General features: G+C 43.6%; 1 long non-coding RNA gene across 2 annotated transcripts in view; it reads left to right on the top strand.

Annotated features, from left to right (window-relative positions):
* Nucleotides 1-19,342, top strand: part of LOC122155094 — a 22,060-nt gene extending 2,718 nt beyond the window's left edge. Inside the window, exons 2-3 of one of the 2 annotated variants that reach the window (XR_006167127.1) lie at nucleotides 10,356-10,519; nucleotides 18,384-19,342. This is a non-coding gene — a long non-coding RNA (uncharacterized LOC122155094). Of the gene's footprint in view, nucleotides 1-10,355; nucleotides 10,520-14,041; nucleotides 15,659-18,383 lie in introns of those variants that run through there. The other variant, XR_006167128.1, reaches the window with a different exon arrangement.
* Nucleotides 19,343-20,606: the final 1,264 nt, after the last annotated feature.

The raw sequence follows: 20,606 nt of genomic DNA, 5'->3' as shown, positions 1-20,606 counted from the left end.
AAGGAAAGATGGCAGCTCTGTTTTGTGGGGTCCTTCTGTCTAGAGCCACTTTTCTAACAGCTGCTGCTCAAAATCTTTGCTGTTGTGAATGTTACATGCTTTTATGGCCGATTCTCAGGTTATTATGTTGTATATAGGGGTATCCTTTTGCCATCTTTTTTAGCTTCTGTAGGGCTTTCAGCTCCTTGCCCTCCAGTTAGCAAAGGAAAATCTTCAGAGAATTACCACCTCTCTGGAATAAAACTTACATCAAAATTTTTAGGAATCTGCCCTAGATACCTTTGTTCCTTTCCATATCCGAAGCCTGTGATTTACAAGTCAAACCTTAAGCTTTACTGACAGCATTAGCGGATGAGATGCTTTATTCCTCTCTTATGTAGTCTGTTTGGGCTCTGACACGCTTTGTCCTCAGGGCATTCTTGTAGATTGACCGAACAGAGACTTTACTGAAGGAAGGATGAATTTTAGACTTTTCATTTTGTTTGTTTCTTTCTTCTTTCTTTCTTTTCTTTTTTTTCTTGATGGTCTAAAATGAGTCAGATTCTGACTCTGTATCAGGTGCCAGTGATAAAAACACACACTGTGGATAAGGCTGCTATTTTCCATCACCAAATGGAAAGCAGTTACAACTGCTGGGTCGCGTGCTCTCTCCCTCTGCTTCATCTACAACCTGCTGAAAATTTCTCTAAGCCCCTCACTTCTCCATCCATAGTCCATTTTTGTTAAAAACAATGCATCTAGCTGAAGAATTTAAGTCCTCCTTCCATAATCTTGTACACTGGATTTAGATCTTCAAACACTTTTGGGTATGGACTGATGTGTGTGTGCATAGAGTCAGTGCAGGATTGCAAGTGTCCTTCCAGTTAGCTGGAAGTTAATGTGAGAGGCCTGGCTGACAAGGCTTTTGTGTGTAAAGTGGGCATGGCATGTGAGTGTATCTGTGGCATTTGAGCACCTACATATTGAGTATAAAAATTACAAATTCTTGAATTTCTGAGAACTTATTTTCAGAACAAATGTCTTGGTGCTCGTGTATTCACGCATTCCCATGGAAAATTCAGCTTGTTTCTCTGTTGTACTTGGCTTGATTTTGGATCATTAAATGCAAACCGAAAAGCTACACGGAAGAATAAAGTACAACACTTTTGAATAAGACTGATTAATCAGACTATTTTGAGATGTAACTAAGGACTGTTTTAGGGATGCTGCTGCACTTATCAGAGCTGTGAAGAAATCAAATGAAGATCTTCAACCAATGACAAGAAAAAGGTTTGGTGTGAGTGTTTGAAACCACTTGGCTGAACAGAGGCCTGCAAGTGAAATGTATGTGGTTTATATATATTCATGATTTTATTATGTTCTCGTTTTTAACTGATTGGCTAATGCTGAGGTTTTTGTGTGTTCCAAAGATATATTGAAGGAGAGTATCATGTAAGTTTTCTTCTCCATTTCAAGATGTATGGTGTTGAAATGAGCACTCTTTGTTCTATGAAGTGCTGGGAGCACTGACTGGACTTGGGTTCTCTGGTGTGAGTTCAAGTGAATGTGATACAGAATTGATGAATTCACCGCACATTGGTCTGTTGTGTTACTCTACATGGGCCCAAATTACACCCTGGGTTACTAAATCCTGAGTAATTCTGTTGGTTTACAACTGAAAACAGATCTTTGCTTTTTGCAAACAATAGCCATTGAGATTTGGGAACTTGGAATTCTCTTTAGTGTGTATTAATTTCCTTTATGTGTAACTGTTCTTGAGTGAGCAAGATAATACTTAAAAAGTGCTACCAGAAGAGACAGGATGTCTTGAAGCAAACTTGAGACTAACATCATTCTATTATACTTACTTTGATTTATTTTTGGACTTATTTTTTATTTATTTGAGCTTACTAGCTAATGTTATTTTAATGTTGATTGTCAGGAAGAAGGCTCCATACTGTCTTGCTTCATATCTGTTCTGTCACTTAATTGCAGTCATTCTTGTCTCGTATGCATTTATTCTGAATTAATTTCTCTGATATTTTAAAGTGATAAATTGTTTATTTTATTTACATTCTTTGGCAATATATGATGGCTGCTAGAGTTGAAGGCATCAGAAAGAAATGCTGTCGTGCTTGTAATTCATAAAAATGCAAGTTGCAAGTTTCATAGGGTACTGCCTTAGGATCTCTAAAGGAACTTTAATGAATGAAGTAGTGTAGCTGCTATGTGATGTATGCAAACTCTCACTAAGCACATGTACTCTTACTGAAAACATGTTCTCTTGAAAGGAACAGGCAACGTGTTGAACCCATGCTTTTAAAAGATAATCCGAGGAGTTACTGATAATTACGTATTTGTTATTATACTAGAAGTGGAATTATATGACATCTCAAAGATCATTTTGTGACCTACAGTTTCTAGAGTAGAAAGAAGTTTCAGAGGTATGGATAAAGGAGAATTTGCTGATACCTTTTGTTTAGATTTTTCAACCCTTTGGTAAAACAGTCACAACAGGCTAGTGTAGAAATTCAGAATGCAAGGGAACAAGGGAAGCTTGGGCCTCTAAGTGTGTATTTAAGGAACTTTATTCAAGTTACAGGCATTAATAGCATTTTTATGAAGGTTTGCTTAATAGTGTAGGAATTTACATTTTTCACTGTTAAAATTTCTTTGTTCCCTTGTTTTTGCTGCCGAGCATGTGCAAAACCATCTTGACAGCTCCAGGCTGCTAAACCCCAAAGAAATACATGAAATAAGCATTTTCATGCAAGTTTCCTCTCAACTGCCTGTCAACTTCAGTTTTGCATCCCAGCAACCAATTTCAACTCATTTTGTTTTATACTGACTACATTTATCACAATTTATTTTATATTCTTGATAGGGTATTGAAAGAGGCTCTCAGGGCCACAGATTGCTGCTGAAATGTTAGACAACATTTGGCATGAACAGGATCAGAAATTAAAAACTGGCAGTTTTTAGCCTGGTTGCCTTTGAAATTAAGTTTATGAGATTGTGTTGTTTATCTCTCTGTACATTCAGCAGTTCTCCTTACACACTTTGGTACTCAATTTCAACAGATTTGAAAGATGAGCTGCAATCTCAAGATAAATAAGGTCTGTGAAAAACTACAGCTGTACAGAGGACAAGGAGCGTAATTAAATGCCGGCACTGTGGAAAGGCAGGTGGAAGCTGGCCTTTTTATAGCAGTTGAGAGCAGCCAGCCAGCCAGCCAGAGTAAGCTCAATGATTTTGATTGAGCATAGCATGTGCCCTGCATGGAGGGTGGGTTTCAGAAGAGAACCTTAGATTGGAATCATAGAATCACAAGGATGGAAAGAACCTCCAAGATCATCTAGTCCGACCATCCTCTTATCACCGTTACTACCCACTGAGCCACTAAACCAAGTTAATGAAAGGTTATTATGGCAAAGGAGATTTTAGGAGACGAAGAATGCAAGTCCATGAAAACAATAAATCAAACCCCACTTCACTTGGTTTATTTCTCACAGAGCAACTTGGCTGTCTTGTCTTTCCTCTTCTTCCTCCTTCCCTTCCTGAACACCTTCTTTCCTCCCAGAATCTCCGGAGTCTGTTACTATCTTCGTATTCCCCCTTGATCTCCTGGCTCAGTGTCAACTCTTGTAACTTAACAGCATATGGATTTTGTCTGATTTAGTAATGAGGTCTCAGATATACTCTCTTAGGAGCCAGTTAATGGCTGTTTCTTCGTCCAAAAAGTTCAACTGGGCAGCTAAGATGTGCTCGTGTCAAGAGCTGTAACAAAACTAATTGGTACTGACCCCTTTCCATCCTGACTGGAGAATCTCCTGCTCTGGTATACACACTCGTTAAATATCTGTCGATTCTTATTTTGCCCCCAACATGTTAAAGGTCCAGTTGTGTGGTGGGTCTAGAGAACCTAGTTTAGAGGAAGTTAACTAGAGTTAAGTAAATGAGCTTTTTCTTTCCTTTTTTTAAAATCTGTATTCATAAGTCAAATAGTATATCCAACCCAACATTACAAAGATTTTAGTATATTCCTCTACAGTATAGAAGCTTAAGACTTCTCATAGGGTCTTTAATGCTCTATAAAACACTGTGAGAGTTGTATTCTTTACAAATTAGTTTGGCTTAGCAGCAAAGAAAAACTGCTTGTCTCCTTTTGGTCTTTTCCTCAAGACGGATGCCTTTTCTAGACGAGAAAGTTTTAGGAGACCTTCTGTGGGCAGTTATCCTAACAGGACAGCACAAATGAGTTGATGTCAAAACAGAGAATATGTACACACATAGTACTGTCCTGTGATAAAAGCTGCTCTTCTGCACAGTGTGGCTGCTTGTGAAACCTGCCTGGTTTTACATAGTAGTAAAACCCCAGGAAGTATAAAAGTAGTGAAAGTGCTTGCAGTGTGGCCTCGTTACCCTTTTACAGTTGTTTAAAGGTCAGCAGCAAATCAACATTTACTCCCACTCCTGCAAAATAAGGTTCTGCAGGGACAAAGCTCTCAGGCTGTATAGAAGACACCCTGGACTGAAGAGGGGACTGAGATCCCACTCCGTTTCTTGCAGGCCATGGCCAGAGCTACCAAACCAATCTTTCTTATCAGTTATCTAGCACAGACTGAGCCATAAACTTTGGGGAAAAAATTTGAAGTAAAAAGCTCCAGGCATAAGGTCTTAAAGGGGAGCTACACTTTTTTTTTTTCCCCTAACTTCTGGATTCTCTTGTTTTACTGAGGTTTTTATGTGAAGTAAGTTGAACTGCTGAAGGAGACAAACAAGTCTATGGGTGCTGTTACCTTCCAAATAGTTAATGCCTCACTTCTCAGTTAAGCATTCATGCTTTTTTCAAACTTGGTAGGCCTCTGGCTAGGCTAATTAAGAGAGCAGCTAGGCTGTAATCAAATGATCTCTACGATATGATAAGCAGCAAGCAAGCAGCAATAGTAGCTGTACGAGAACTTCAGAATGCCGTGAATGCCTCACGAAGTTCACCGAGTGTGTTGATCAGCTCCAGATTTTACAACCTTGTTTCCCTTGTACTTCATTCACAGGAAAAATATCTCTGTGGCTGGTGATACTTTGCAGGCTCATGCCTGCAAATGCAAAAGGCACATGGAGACAACAGCGAACAGAAAGACTTGCTAGGCTGGGCACTGAGGTGCTCACCAGTGCCAGTTTTCAGAGATGGTGCTTTGTACAGGAAAGCTCATAACTGGGGGTTGGGTGCTCTTCTAAGGAAAATATGGACATTTTTGCCAGTGTGCAATGACAGGTGGAGGGACTAGATTTGGGAACAGAATCTAAACCCCTAAAACACAGCATAGAAAATGTTCCAGCTACTGTGAAAATAAAAAGGAAAGAGGGTAGTAAAAGAAGTCTGAAGCATTTCTAGCTTCAGAATTCAACTGTGTAAAAAGTAGTAGTAAAAATCACAACTACAGATGAACTCCGTATATGATCTTACAGGATGGAGAGAGCTGCGCTGCACCCTGTGACTACCAGAAAGCGGAGGCACATGGGGGAATTAATAAGCAGATCATAACACAGGGTAGATATTTGGAAAAGCTATATTCAGGGAGGAGGTTCTGTGCTCTGTGGAGTGTACTTGAATCCACGAGTCAGTGCTGTCTATGCTACAGCTATTTAGCACCAAACAGAACAGCTGTTAGCTGTATAACAGCTATTTAGCACCAAACATACAGCTATTACCACCAAGTCATAGCAGGGTCTGTGGTGATAGAACAAGGGAAAATGGATTCATGCTCAAAGAGGGTAGATTTAGGTTAGATGTAAGGAAAAAGTCTTTTACAGAGGGTGGTGAGGCATTGGAACTATTCGCCCAGAGATGTTGGTTGATGCCCCATCCCTGGAGACTTTCAAAATGAGGCTGGATCAGGCCCTGGGCAGCCTGATCTAGCTGTGGTGTCCCTGTTCATTGCAGGGGAGTTGGACTAGATGGCCTTCAGAGGTCCCTTCCAGCTCTAAGGATTCTATGATTGTATGACAAAACAAGAAGTTCTGCAGGCTGGTTATTTTGTCTCCTACAGATACAGGTGGTGATAAAACAAATGTGGTTAAGAGTTTGATTTCTTCTGAAAGATTTAAGCTCTTGGTGCATGTGTACTCGGTCTGCAATGCCAGACCTTCCCCTAAAACAGGCAGACACAAATGTGGGGAACACTTTTCCTCCAGATTCTCGGGGAGAAAATAGGCTGCCATCCCTGTACCTCAGCTGTCAGTTGAAGACCTTTGCTGCCACTTGCACAGTGCAGGATTTGTGAGTTTGCTAGGCATGCCCTTCTCACACAGCCCCGGCACCACTCCTGCATTCACAGAACAGTTTACATCTACGGAGTGTCACCTCTCCAAGGTGACCTCACCTAAGAAACAGCAGCTCAAGGGGGATGTTCAGAGAGCTGTGCAAAACATGCATTTGGCTATATGCCGCATTCAGCTCCCTTTTTCTATGTCTTGGTGTTTATGCATCAACCAAAAACTCCCCCTTCCCCCCCATGATCTTCCTCCCACAGCCCAGCATCGCTTTTGGGCTGCTCCTCCCTTCCCCAGCCAGCCTTCTTGCTCTGACAAATGCTCCCTTGGCAACAATAGCTCCCTCTGGGTCCCTCCCAGTCTGTGGTCATGGCTACTGGGGTGTGCGGCGTTCTGCCCACCTGAGTCAGAAATGCTGAGCAGCTCAGCCGACAGCAGAACAAAGAGCAACTCATCGGCTGGCCTGTGCTCAGGGCTGGCTGTGCGAACTGCTGGCCTCACTGCTGCAAACTCTCCGATTATATTTTGCAGTTCTGAAAACCTCTTCAAATTAAGGAGTCTGTTGTGCGTGTAATTTGAAACTGCCTTTTCTTCGGAGAAAAAAATGAATTACAAAAATAAATGTTTCTCTACCTAAAAAATGACCCTATGTGTTATCTGGGGAATAGAAAAGGATCCCCAGATAAGGCTACGAAAATATGCAGTATGTAATTTTGATTACGTTTTTCTAATAGACTATTTATGTGTAAATGTTTGAAAGGATTTAAAGAAGTCACATTATTTTATTTGTTTGTTTGTTTATTTATATATTTATTCTCCTAGAGCCTTAAAATTGTAAATTTTGATGGAAATTTTATCTCCATGTTTGCTAAAAATCTTCCTTTTCTGTGGCTGTTCCAAAGGGCTTCGTAGGGAAGATGCATTTTTTGTTTGCAATTTGAGGGGAGAATCTTCAATGAATCTCTCTGAAGTGTTTTCAGAGAAGGCTGACTGATGAGTCTGCACTGACACTGCAAAAACAGGGCTTGTGAACAGTGCAGAGCTAGCAGGTGCTCATTCTGTAACTTACCCATTCATTCTGTGTGTGCTTCTTTCTGAATCAAGTGCATGTGCTCCTCCAGCATCACACCTCTTGCATCTTCTCTGGAGCACACGTTCCTCAAGTAAGCAGCCTCACACATTGTGCTGGCTGCAGTGCTGAAGGGAACACCTCTCATCAGGCACATCACTGCCATGTGTGTTTTTTGTGTGGAGGTGAAAATGGCAGATTTCTGCATCTCTTTGTCTCTTCCCATCTTGTTTTTATGATGGATTAAGGTTTGATTTGTCATCTGTATGTTGGTTTCAGTCTTTCTCCGTACTGTTTACTGGTTCTAGGAAGGTGCTATGGAATGCTGATATTCCTTGGAAAGCTAACCAGAACTTATTTGATTTGTACAATAGTATTCACTGAATAAGACACCACGAGGTTGTAACCCTGGCCAGCATCCATGATTGATCTCACCAATCGATATTCTGCTTTCGATATTCTATTTTGTACAAATATAGAATCATAGAATCATTTGGTTTGGGAAAGATCAGGAAGGTCACCTCATCCAACCATTGACCCATTCCCACCCTGCCCACTGACCACGTCGCTCAGTGCCACATCTCCACATCTCTTGAACACCTCCAGGGATGGTGACCACCACCTCCCTGGGCAGCCTGTGCCAATGCCTCACTACTCTTTCTGAGAATAGTTTTTTCCCGATATCCAACCTGAACCTCCCCTGTCACGACTTGAGGGCAGAACCCCTTGTCCTATCAAATTTTAGCTAAAGGTCTCCTTGTGGAGCCCAGTGCCAAGAGTGTACCCTATAGAAATGGATTTCCTTCTGTAAGATGGAGTGAATTGAATCTGAGTCTAACACATTCTGGGTAAATGCTTGTTGAAGAGCTGAGTTAAGGTAATAGGGAAGAGAAGACAGGCAAATTTCTGAAGGCATCTAAGGCCAAGCTGAATGGAGCCCTGGGCAACCTCATCTAGTGTGTGGCAACCCTGCCCACAGTAGGAGATTGGAACTGGAAAATCTTCGAGTCCCTTCCAGTCTAAGCCATTCTATGAATTTACAATTCTATGGAATTTCTTCACTGTTTGAAAGGAAAATGCGACACCCACTTGCTCTTCTCACAGCTCACTCCAGAAGAAGCATCTGGCACTTAACTCCAGGCAAAGAGGGGCTCTCTCCCTGGTGCCAGGTTGCAGCAGGACTGAGGCTGCACTACTGAGTTTGTGCAGTGGACCTGGCAGCAGTAGCATGCTCAGGATATGGCTGGCATGACTCTGATGGGGCTGCAGCATGCAGGGAAGGCAGAAAGGATCCGTCTACACGTGCCTGCACCAAAATCTTTCCAGAATTTGATAAGAGGTGGGAAGGGAAGGGAAGGGAAGGGAAGGGAAGGGAAGGGAAGGGAAGGGAAGGGAAGGGAAGGGAAGGGTCTGTGCTTGATGCTGAAACTACATGCATACTTAGAAGCTTCCGTGTCTGGGGTCTTTCTTCCTGTACTGCACATAAACAGGAGCCTGCTCCAGTTAGTTGGCAGCTGCATACGGGGAGGGCTGTGGGTTGTCATTGTTATTGCCATAATACTGTGTGTAAAGATGTCAGCCTGTACTGAGACCCAGTTAGGCTGTCAGCACAGCAAGCTGGAGGCCCCTGGAGAAGCAGAAAGACAGATGACTTGCCTGCAGTTAAACATAAGTCAGTGGCAAAAAATAGTACCTGGTCTCTGGAATGAACAACCAGCATGGGATCAACCCTTCTTGTCTTGTGCTTCCTGCAGCTTGCAGATGGATGTGACGGATGGAGAGCTGAATTGAGATCTGTTGGGTCTAATTGAGCCTTAATTATAATACATTAAACAATTAAAATAATGAAGATCAGGCACCATCAATTCTCAATACAAAGAGATTTAGCAAGATTAGGCTTTTAAAACTGTACAGATGATGCCATTAATCTTGGAAGAGCTCCAATGTAAACAATACAATTCCCAGACAGCTGGGAGGGCAGCAAACCAGAGGTAAGACCAGATTCCCGGCAAAAAGTGTAAGGGTAGATAGATTTTTTTGCCTCCATTTTACAGCTTTTACATGAAAGCAAAATACTGTACGTATCAAAACACATATAACATGATTTGAGTAATAGGAATTGTGGATTTCAGGAAAGCAGCTTGTAATGCGTGAATTATGTATGCTACTGTACTTCTCGTTTATATGTCTGAGAGTTATGCAGTTAGTTATTTATATTAACTTTGGCACTGAGGAGGATGGCTCTTGCTGAACCCTAGGAGCAGAAGATGCTCTTTGTCCGTGAAGCAGGTAGAGCACTGTGAGAGATGAGAGGGGACTTTGGGCCCCACGCTCGTTCCTTTCCTGACCTCTCTGGGGATCTCATCATCACTTTTATCAGCAGGAATGCATTTATGGCACTTTGTCATTGGTGAGAAAAACCTGCTGTGTGAAGCTGGGCTCCCCCCGGAACTCCAGAGCTGATGGAAGGAAGGTCCTGGAGCCTGGGCACAAAGCAACCCAAAGCTGTTTGTGAGGGGCAGAGTGAGGTGTGAAGCTGTAATGGGAGAGTGGGTAAATGTGACCAGAAGCCCGGCCTGGAGTTCACAGGTAAAATGATTTTACCAGAAAAGGAAATTCTTTTTAAAAAAGCCAAGGAACAAAGACATTTGAGGCATCCTCTGGGAAATAAGGATGAGCAATCTGACTGTGGGTTTTCTTTGTATAATCGAACGCTGTATTCCTGGAGGGATCTTTTTATTTGGTTCTTTGCTCTCTCTGATTCCTCTCGACAATGTACACAAGCTGCAGCACAGAAGAGAGAGAGTCAGGGGGAGATAATAGGGTACTGAGAGAATGTAATTAGTAAGTCCTTGTGGCACTGAGGGGGACTATGGAAGGTGAGGAGCAAAAACAGATCCTCCCGATGTCTGAATGTATTAAACTTCTCATCGAAGAAAGGCCAAAGAGGCACCAAAAGCAGTTGATAATTTTAGGAAACCTACAAAAGTGTGTTAGGCAATACATTCTCTTTTCTCTTTTCATTTCACCATAGGAAAACTTAGTGCTGCACCACTTTCAAGCAGGAGAATTTGGGCCAAGGATTTAGCAACGGACATCTGAAGAACTCAGAAAAAGCAAGGGATGGGGAAAACAGAACAAAGGAAGAGGCTGGCTCCCTTTCACAGCAACCTTCTTTTAGAGCTCCTCAGCAGACACGTGAGTGAGCTCCTGCTGGGGTGGGTGCCACACACACTGAGACCAGAGTGCTGCAGAGCCGTGCTCCGAGCAGGCGGCAGATGGACAGGAGCAGTGCTGTGCTGCATGACTCCAGGCTGACCCAAGGAACCCAAGATTTTTGGCATACTGGTCTTGACCTCTCCTTTCTGTCCTGTCAGCTGTTATTTCCCAGTGCCCTTGGATAGGCTGAAATTGCTCTTCCCGAAGGCCTTTATATGGTTCCCCCCTCCTATACTTCTGTTAGGCTTTTAGATCTTTGGGTGAATCTTGGAATTGCAGATTAAAATCCCACATCTCAGCTTTTATTAAAAGATTTGCCGAGGTCCGGATGTTGCTGGAAACCTGATATTCTGCACCATTTACTGGCTGTGAATTATGTAGATACTCATATTTTTAATTTCCTTTCATTTAGTTGTGTGTGCAGGACCTCTGTCATGACCAGCAGGGAACTCTCCTGGGTACAAAGAGGCTATTCAGCTCCTGTGCCAACCCTGGCTTGTAAAAGCCTGACAGCTCTCAACAAACAAAGCCTAGAAATGTTGCTATTAAAAGCATTTATTGAATAATTCCATATGTGACAAAATGATAGCTGCAAAAAGCGGTGGAATTGTTTTTTAATGGATAAATCTTATTTGAAAAGTGAAGCAGAGCTGCAGAAGCTCAGAGAACAGTCACCTGAGGATAGAGCTTTGAGCAACGTGGGAAAAATTAGAACCACTCTGAACAATATAGAAGATAATAGTTTGCAGAACACGTCTGCTTTGAGTGGGAGCTTTTATGTAAAGAAAAGAGAGGATAAGCCTGGCTTTAACTTTTGTGTTTGAACGCTCTCACAAATAGAGGTAGGAGAACAAATGTTCATTCCCTTCAGCCAAACCCACAGCAGCTGGAAACAGGAGGACCCCTGTTCTGCATAGGGTCGGTGGGCTGCAAAGGGCACCGTGGGCAGACCCTTGTTTCCTAGCCAGCTGTGTGATGGGCTGCAAGGCCTTACATCTGCTTTCACATCTTGACTGTGCGTCAAGACACCACTGCAGTGTGCCCTGCCTGATACTTTCTCTTCTCCTCTCCTCTTGAGAGGGAAAGAAGAGAGGTACCTTCCCAGGAAGGGGCTCTGTATGGTTCTCCCCATCCCCACGGCACGACAGCAGCCCTTTGCTCTGTGTGCAGCCCTTGCGCATGAGGGAGGCAGGGTGCTGAGCTCAGGTGGCTGCAATCTCCTTAGAGGGTGGAGCAGAGGAACAGTAATTGTGTAAGTGCTGTTATAGCAACTGAGGAGCAGCTCTGCTGGAAATCCAGAATTGCCATGGGAGAGGATCCCATTTCTATGCCTCTCTGCTTAGACCTTCTTTGCTTTGGTCTTGCTTGGACGCCAAATAAAAAGAATACCATTCTTTGAAAAGAGGCATCTGGACACTATTTAGCCACAAAAATAAACCAAGAGCGGCCATCCCAATTGTTTGCTGAAAAGAATCTGTTGTGATGGGCTCTAGGCAGGTGACATCTGGGGGTGGAGAGCCCTTTGCTGGGACTGGCAGAGGCAGATGCTGTGACCTCGAGGGGCAAGAATGCCTCTATGGGAGCGAGGAGTTTCAGCGAGGGCAGACCGCTCCCCGACTGCTGCTGATGTATGTGAATGCAGGATGGAAATGCTCACACTAAGGCAGGAATTTCTTGGCACTTGTAATGTCCACATTAGGGAAATGTTTTACATCACTCCAGGGATGGTCTATCTTGTCTGGTCTCTTCAAAGAGATAGTTGGAGAAAATATGAAAACAGCATATCAGGATTATAAAAGTTTACTGGGGGATCAGATAGAAATGAAAGGGAGGACAGAAAAATGTTATGGAACAATTAAAACAAATAACATTGGAAAACATAACAGTGGAGCTGATCCTTCAGAAACCCTCAATGAACATCACAAGAAAACTGGGATTTAAGAGGATATTTGGGAAGTAATTGAGTTCAATCTAGTGAGGAACAGATTTTCGAAGTCAAACATAGGAAAACAGGCAGAAGTGCCTACTATGTTTGGAGTATTACACATGCAGGTGCAAGTGCTCAATTTAGAAATGAGTTTCTGACATTCCTGCTGGAAGGGAGTGAACGTTTGTGTGCATCAATCGATTGCTGCAGATCAGCATCGTCATGTAAGACTGTCCTGCTTTTGGAAATGTCAAAATTTTATGGAAAAAAATGCCCTCTCCTCAGTTCCTTCTCAATATGGGATGCCTAATAGCAGTAAAATTGTAGCCCTCTTACATCAAAATAGATCTATACTGGCTTTTCTATAATAGCAGTTTTCGCATCTATTGCTTCCCGAAGTGGTTGTGATATATCATCAAAGAATGTCTTGTGCTCAGTGCTCACAAACCAGCCTTTTATCAGAAAACAACTACATGGAGAAGAAGAGTTTTACAAAATCAAGGCTATTTAAACTTTAAGAAGTGCCTGGGATCATTAATTTCTGATTTACTCTTCAAACCAAAGAGATGACTAAAAGAAAAAAACTCAGTTCAACACCTTGCCCACAGCTAGAAAACAGACAGCGGAGACACTTTGTGTGTATTACACCTGCAGAGTCTCTCTCTTGCATTACTGACATGTTCTGGCCCCGAACTGCAGCAGCTGCCACCCCATGTCAGGAACTCCTCTCTCTGCTGCATGCGTTTCTCCTCTCCTCTGCTCAGCATTTCCTGTTCTAGGGACCAACGCCATGAGATGCTACGACTGGGAAGAGCAGGAGGGCTCTGTGGTGTGAGCCAGACTTTCAGCAGTAGCACCATGGTTTTGCTGGAGGAGGAGCGCTGACAGCCTGGGCAGCAGCTGCTGTGTGGGGCAAAAGCAGGGCCCCATCCCACAGCAGTACTTCTGCCTTCTCCCTTCCTATCTGCAGCAGAGGCAGCAGGCCTGGTTTTCCGCCTCAGTGCTGCCCTTCCTTCCCCTTTCCTGTGGCAGGAGCAGCCTGAGCCTGGCTCCTTGTCCCCTAGCTAACAACTTTCAGTTGCTCGAGCTCCTGAGAGCCTGGAGGTGGCTCTGCCCCAATTTGCCATGGCAGAAGGTGGGTGGCTCCTGATGCTGGGGATTCGCAGCCACATGCTGTCCTCAGGCAGTGCACAGCAAAGGTATGGCCCTGTCTATCTTCTGAGTTCTTAGAGAAGAGTCAGATGCTTCTGCTAAATTAGGATGCCGAGCTCGAAGCTGCATTCCGCACATGCAGACGAGTCTCTTGGTTACAGCAAGGTCGGTGAGATTGGAGTGCTCAGCCCAGCTCGGCCCACAGGGATTTCAGTAGCAGCTCACGGAACTGGCCTCCTCACTGCAGAATCTGCTGAGGAGCTGCTGCCCCTCTGCATAGCCCTCACACAGCAAACCACCTCTTCTGAGGATACAGGCAGCCTGCCCCGGCCTTGAACGTGCGTTACAGACGAGGGAAAACACCAGGCTCGCATATTTTTGAAATCACACTGAGTCTCACATTGCTCTGTTTCTTCCAACAGTTCCCACTTGTGTGCTGTGACACTTGAGGCCATCTGACCCCTGAAGCAGAAGTCTGGGCAATTACAGATGGTGCTGGCTGTTCTGAGAGCTGAGCTGTGCACAGGCAGCTCTGTCCCTGCATGTGCCATGGCCGGGCAATGCCTTGCATGAAGCCCTGGGATGAGTCTTCCTGGCCAGTGCAGGATGATATGTGCAGGACTCCTACTGTTGGGCAAGGCCTGGGACTGCAGTGCTCACTCTCATCTCCAGATTCTCCTTCCACATCCTTGCAAGCCAAAAAAGTCTTCTAACAGAGAAAGCAGAACTTGAATCTTCCATGCAAAAGTCCTGCTTGGATCTCTGTTCGCAGGCTGCTTTCCTTCCTGTCCTCTTTACATGGAAGGCTGCTGTGTAATGTTATTTATTAACAACCCACAGGGAATGCAGCAGGATTAGTTATAATTTTGCTTGTATTCTTAAATACATTGCACCTGATTTCACCGCCCCTGGTAGATGCTAGGAATTCAGCCTTGTGGTGCTGGTCAGCAGGGTGAATGCTTTATCTCTAGGCTCTCAGTACCCCCAGAATGTCTGTCTGTCCCCTGACGTAGATCCTAACTCTGGGCACTCCCAGCCGTGGGTCCATGCCAGCCCCCCAGTAACAGGGCCAACAGAAAGAGAAGTGTGCATAGGATTCTAACATCCAAATTTCAGCAGTTTTTGCATGGATATAAGGAGCTCTAAGCAGAACTGACAGGTTCAGGGGCCTGGACCTGCGTCACCCTCAGTCATTCCTGGCCAGGGACAAACCATGCCAACAGCCATCACAGAATCGCCCAACGCTGTGTGGCAGAGACCTCAGTGTGACCCAGGAGATGTATTTGTAGCACAGCCAATCTCTTTTCAATCACGGAGTCATCCTTCCTTCCACGCCTCCATGTCACTTGTTTCAACAGTGGCAGTGTTTCTCCAACACGAGGAAATAAACATGTGTAATAGAATTATGATTTTTTTAGTTTATCTAACCAAAGCATTTTTAGGAGCTGGATAACAGAGTAGAATGCCAGTCCCAAAATTGTAACTTTTAATGTTGGGTGAAAAATTAAACCTTTAAAATAGATATTAAATTTGAGAGAGGCTGAAAAAGTTCTGTTGGAACTTGGAGGAGTTTCAAACGTTATTTTTAACCATAGACATTCAGCTCTTATGGGAAACAAAACTTAGAAGGACAGATATAATTAGGTCAGATATTGAGAAACTTATTATGCTTTGCTACAGATGATCCCAGGAGAATGTAACTTAAGCCCTTTTTTTGTATTAAGATTCAATCATGGTTCTTCACTTTTTTATGCAGAGTTCTGTTCAAAGAATAAAATAAAGTAGGATAGAAATATGCTTTGTATTGCTAAGTGCTTCAGCATGTGAAGCAATGAATGTTTGACAAGAAATCTAGGGACAGAAGGCAAGATTTGTATTTCATTTTGTACCAAAATACATAACATTATGCTAGCATCTGTGCCTGCTTTTGTTCACTGTGTAGAAACGCCGGTACACTGATGGCACTGGTATCTGCTGGGATGCTTGGCATCTCCAAAGCACCACCGTGTGAGAATGAACTCTGCCTAGCAGCATGACTACAACACAGACATTATTCATACTATGAATGGGGAAACTGAGGCCAAGAGCTTGATGGTCAGTGCCAAGTCTGTTTCACAGTTGCAGTCAGGACCCTACAGCTTCTACCTTTTGCTCCCTTTGCTTCTGCAGAGACAACTACCTTCACATGCGAGATGTACATCTCGTACGTAACCACAGGAGAAAAGCCTCTATCAAAAGAAGAAACAAGCCAGTAGGTGGCTGATACCAGGTACTGCTAACACATGCATCTGTCATTACTCATAGCATTCGTCATGTCTGTTACTGAGGAACACTGTTCCTTACAGTAGGTGTCTAATTTGCGGAATGCTGGTTTTCCCAGCAGCTCCATCAATCTGAGGGAAGCTTTGATGAGTTGCCTGAAGTGAGACATTGCACATCACTCATTGTAAAGCCTGCTCAGAGAGCAGTAGAAGTGGACTGAGACCGTGGTAGGGAGGACCTGAGCACCAAGATTTCCTGGCACAGCCCCACTGGCTCAGGAGCAGGAAAGTTAGTATTCTCACTGACACAGATTTGCTGGCACCTCTCCTGGAACCCACAGTCAAGGTAGACACAACATATACAAGCAAGAGCCTTCTGGCTAGATAGCTCACGTTTTTTAAAAAGATGGTTCAACTGTATCAACAGCAGGTCTCCATTTGGTGCTATGAAATGCTTCTCCATCCAGCAGGGAATTTGTGTGCACGGCTATTAGCAAAACTTCTGCTGTTCTACATGGATTCTCAGCAGGTTTTGAAATGCAGATTTTTACCATTAGGGGTGTATGTGGATTTGGAGTTTGGGTCCAACACTTCATAGTAGGTGAATGAAAGTGAAGAAGTCTCTTCCTGCTGCCAGACCATGTCCAGTCTAGGGATGCTGAGAAGCCACTTTTTAATCCATCTTGAATCTGAAGTAAGATTGTCAAAATGCATAACTTTCTAACATAAGTAAAAATCTCATGTCCTATAAGAAATCTTCATCAGGGTGGGGTACTGGAAGGTAACTGATTCCTGCACTGGACTGGAAAGTGTATATCTGTGGAAATATCAGAATTCTCTCCCTCCCACTGCTGCTAAAATTCAGGACTTTATTTGTGTTCTATACTTGCAGACAGTAGAGACAGCAGCCACAGTTTTCCTGTCTTCCATGGGAGGTACTAAAGTTGATGAGCTGTTGCTAATTGTTGCTTATGACTAGAAGGTAGTGATATTGTTCTTCATCTTCAAGGTAGTAAGTGGCATCAAGATAATTCCCTGGAATAAACATTATATTCTTACTTTCCAATGTAAATTGCACTCCTGTTGATGCAATAGACTGCAACTGTTTCTTCAAGCTGTGGAAAATTTGCAGTAAGCAATAAAAGCCTCAGTCGTGTACTTCTGTTGGGCGCAAGTTCCTCCCTGTGTTTTGCTTGCTGAGCTTGTGACAGAGGCCATGCTAAAAAAACAAATTCCCTATCAGCAGTGTATGAACTGTAGAGCAAGTTTTGTTTTTCCACGAGGTTCAAGTAGATCTGGGTTGGTGTCTTCCAAACATACTATTTCCCATGTGCCAACACAGAACCTCACTGCTCTCCAAAATTCACATCTGTTGAGTTACTCAGCCCAAAAGTAACCTTTCTAAGACTGTGCAACTCTTGGTAATGTCCATCCAACTCTTGGTAATGAAATGAAATGAAATGAAAACATTAATACTGGTAGAGAATGTGTACCTTCCTGTGCTGAGTAACTCTTCAGACACACATCTACAGCAGTTCTTCCTTTCCCAGCTGCTTCTTTGCTCTCAGTCATCTGTCAAGTCTATCTCAAGTCTTGGCTTGTACTGCCTGTACAGTTCTGCAAAGCAAGTAAATTCCCTCACTCAACGTACATTGGCTGAAGGAAGGTGGAGTATTTCTTTTTCTTTTTCCTTCTTTTCTCTCCCTAATGGGAGTTGATATAACTTTTCTCAATCTAAAAAATAAACCTACTCCAGTTAAATTACTGAGGGTTTTTTGTGTTTTTCTTTTTCTTCTGCATCTAGACTCAACTTCATGAAAATGTAATTTGGATGTGTAACTCTGCACACTAACGGCTGATGAAGCAACAGCAGCTCTCTCCTGGCACAATGGCTGAGCTCTGAATTTGCCATTTGGGTGTTCCCTGCTGTAGGCAGCCTATGTTTCTGGAGTAGTGGCAGGGGAGCAGACTATACAGAAAGCAAACTCTGCTTTGGGTTTTCAGGACGCTCAGCTAGAAGATGTTGTCAGGCAAACACAGAGCTTCATCCTCAGGCTTTGACAGATAAAATTGTCTTCCTTTTGATCCTTGAAACATTATATTTCTTCTAGTATTCAAGGCAACCAGAAGGATAGCTTCTTGCCTTTTCTATTTTTCAGGAGAAAGCAAATCCAAAATTTGATACCAGAGAGACACTGTCTATTCGAAATAGAGTCAGCTTTTGAAAACAAGTTAAAAGTCAGCTCTTTGCCAATTTTTGTGGGTGTTCATCCTGCCTGGATAGCAAGAAAATTCCTGCAGGGAATCTCATGAATGTCTGAGCTAGCAGGTAATGAAGAGCTAAGCTTCTGTGAAAATTCTTTTTTCCTTCCTTTGAGGAGGAGGAGGAGAAGGGAAGGCAGATGGTAACTCTTCACTGGAGCACTGTGTGTATGTCTGATTTTGAAGCTTTACCTCTATAGAATTGATGTGTTTCACTAAAAAAATTGCATTCTTCCTTCAGAAAACAGAAGCAAGATGTCAGCATGTTCAATGGCTGTGTTCTCCTGAGTGGAGGAAAAGTACCTGGGAAAGCAGTGAGAGGAGAGATGAGGAGCTGCCTGCCACAGAGAGAACAGCTGGCTGGAAGAGAACATATCAGGACAACTGCCAGCATACTGAGCGAGAGGTGTTGGGAGTGTTTGTTGTTCACACTCACCAACCTGATGTGATTTATTGTGCTTTTATTTCATCTTCCTTCAAAGATGCTATGTCTGTTTAAACACAGTTTTCACTCTGTTGCTCACTACTGGAGATGCTTCACTCAAGGAGGCCCAGGTAATATAATGCAGCTTCTTCCTGGAAGCCCAAAATAATGTTTAAATGACATTCTGCAAAGACTGTAAAAATTGAACACAACCTCTGCCTCCTTAGTCATTTTGTGGCAGAGCAGCAGGAAAGCCTGTCTGAACTTGAATCTTGTTGCTGTATTTAGACGTATTTTTTTCACGGTAAAGACGTAGCCTTGGAGTCCATCATCCCAGAATAGAAGAGCATGTCAAAAACACTTCTAAGGTATGATTTGTTCATTAGTCTGTGATCGTACTCTAGGGAAGACAAAGCAGTACATCCTTTTCAATACAAGGGAAATATTTCCTATTTCCTAAATTTGGGGTTTTAAATTGAGTTTACTTTAGCCAAATGGGGAGTCCATCACACTGCAGGGGCCAGCAGAGCATGGTGGGGTTGTTAAAAATGTATTTAAGTCTATGCTAAACTCACTGAATTTTACTAGTTTCAGCAGCCACCTTTCTGAAAAAAACTGTATTTCAACACATTCAAAATGAAACCTTATTTTTCTTTCACATCAAAAAACCCTCTTCTTTCAAGTCTTACCTACACTTATTTTAGTGAAAATCAGCTGATCTCCCCAAAATAGAACATGTCTTTTGCCATTGTGCCCAGCTCCCATGTTTTGTTTCTTTGCTGGCTTTCACTTTTACCATGGGGGGTAAAAAAGCCCTCAGTCCAGAGCAGCCACAGGCCTTCTGGCTCTTTATCCATTGGGCGAAAGCAAAAACTCAGTAATCTGTGAAGATGGGCAAAACTGAGGGTGTTCATCCACTGTGGGCAGGCAATGCTGCTTCTCTCACAGAAGCAGAGAGCACACCATCAAACAAGGACTTGGAGAGCCCTCATTAACACCTCTATGGAGTGCTGATTAATTGGGTTAATTGGCAGTCTGAGCCATGAAACACAATGTCATGCTCAGGGCTGGCCTGGAAGAATGAGACCTGGTAGGGTGCAAGTGGCTCTGGCCATTATGGCCTCCTGACCTTTCAAAAGCTTCCCCAGCCTTGAACTGGGAAGGTCAGGGCCCACTGCCAACCAAGGGCAGCACAAGGGGCTGGAGCAGCTGGTGGGCACCAGGACATGGCAGGCTAGGCTGGTGAGCAGAGCATTGACCTGAGAGGGGAGGAGACCAGGAAGGTGATGGCCATCCCATTTTCAGGAGGAGAAGGGCACCGAGCTGTGACCTTGGTACATGTGAGGACCAGTCCTTTGTAGGTCATTATAGGAGTTACATAAGGTGAAACCAGTGCTTTCAGATTGCTGTCATGCACTCAAATAAAATCAGTTTAAGTGCTAGAGGGGTGTGTATTCCTTCCTGTTTCACCTGCCCCATGAGGTATTGGCTGGTGTTGCCCTCTCCCTGTGGAAGTACATGATGTTTTCTAGCAAGCTCTAGATAGGAGGTAACTGAGGAAAACCATTCCATTCAAGGAGCATGGGGCTGTGGCAAATCCAGGTCATGGCCCACCCAGGCAGTGTCCACATTACTGCAGGGATGCTGGCTTAATTTTCACACGGCAGCAATGTGCAGAGGCCATTATGAGTCCCTGCTCTTCCCTTCACAGTCCGTTCTGCCTCTATGGCTTTGATTAATGCCAAATAAGACCAGCAGGTGTCACTTCCAAGTGTTGCTTCCGTGGTGTGCAGCAGAACAATGTCAACACAGAAGAGAGTTTTAATCAAAGCAAGCAACTGAGGGTACAATAAGGAGCATTAAATTTGGGTGTTGCTATCAGCCAATTGGATGTGTTAGTGGGAGTCTCACGGTTCAGGCAGTCCAACTGTTTACCAGAACCTATTTTCAGAGAAGATGCCCACTGCTGCAAGAGGCAGAGGTGGCACTGGGAAAGGCCACCATCGGGAGCCAGCATCGTCAAGGTGGGATTTGTGTCCA

This window comes from Centrocercus urophasianus, unplaced genomic scaffold (genome assembly GCF_019232065.1).
Source record: "Centrocercus urophasianus isolate 14NV4802_14NV808 unplaced genomic scaffold, USGS_Curo_1.0 seq_11, whole genome shotgun sequence".
Lineage (NCBI taxonomy): Eukaryota > Metazoa > Chordata > Aves > Galliformes > Phasianidae > Centrocercus > Centrocercus urophasianus.
The sequence above is the reverse complement of the archived record's forward strand: the minus strand, read 5'-3'. Positions and strand labels throughout refer to the sequence as shown.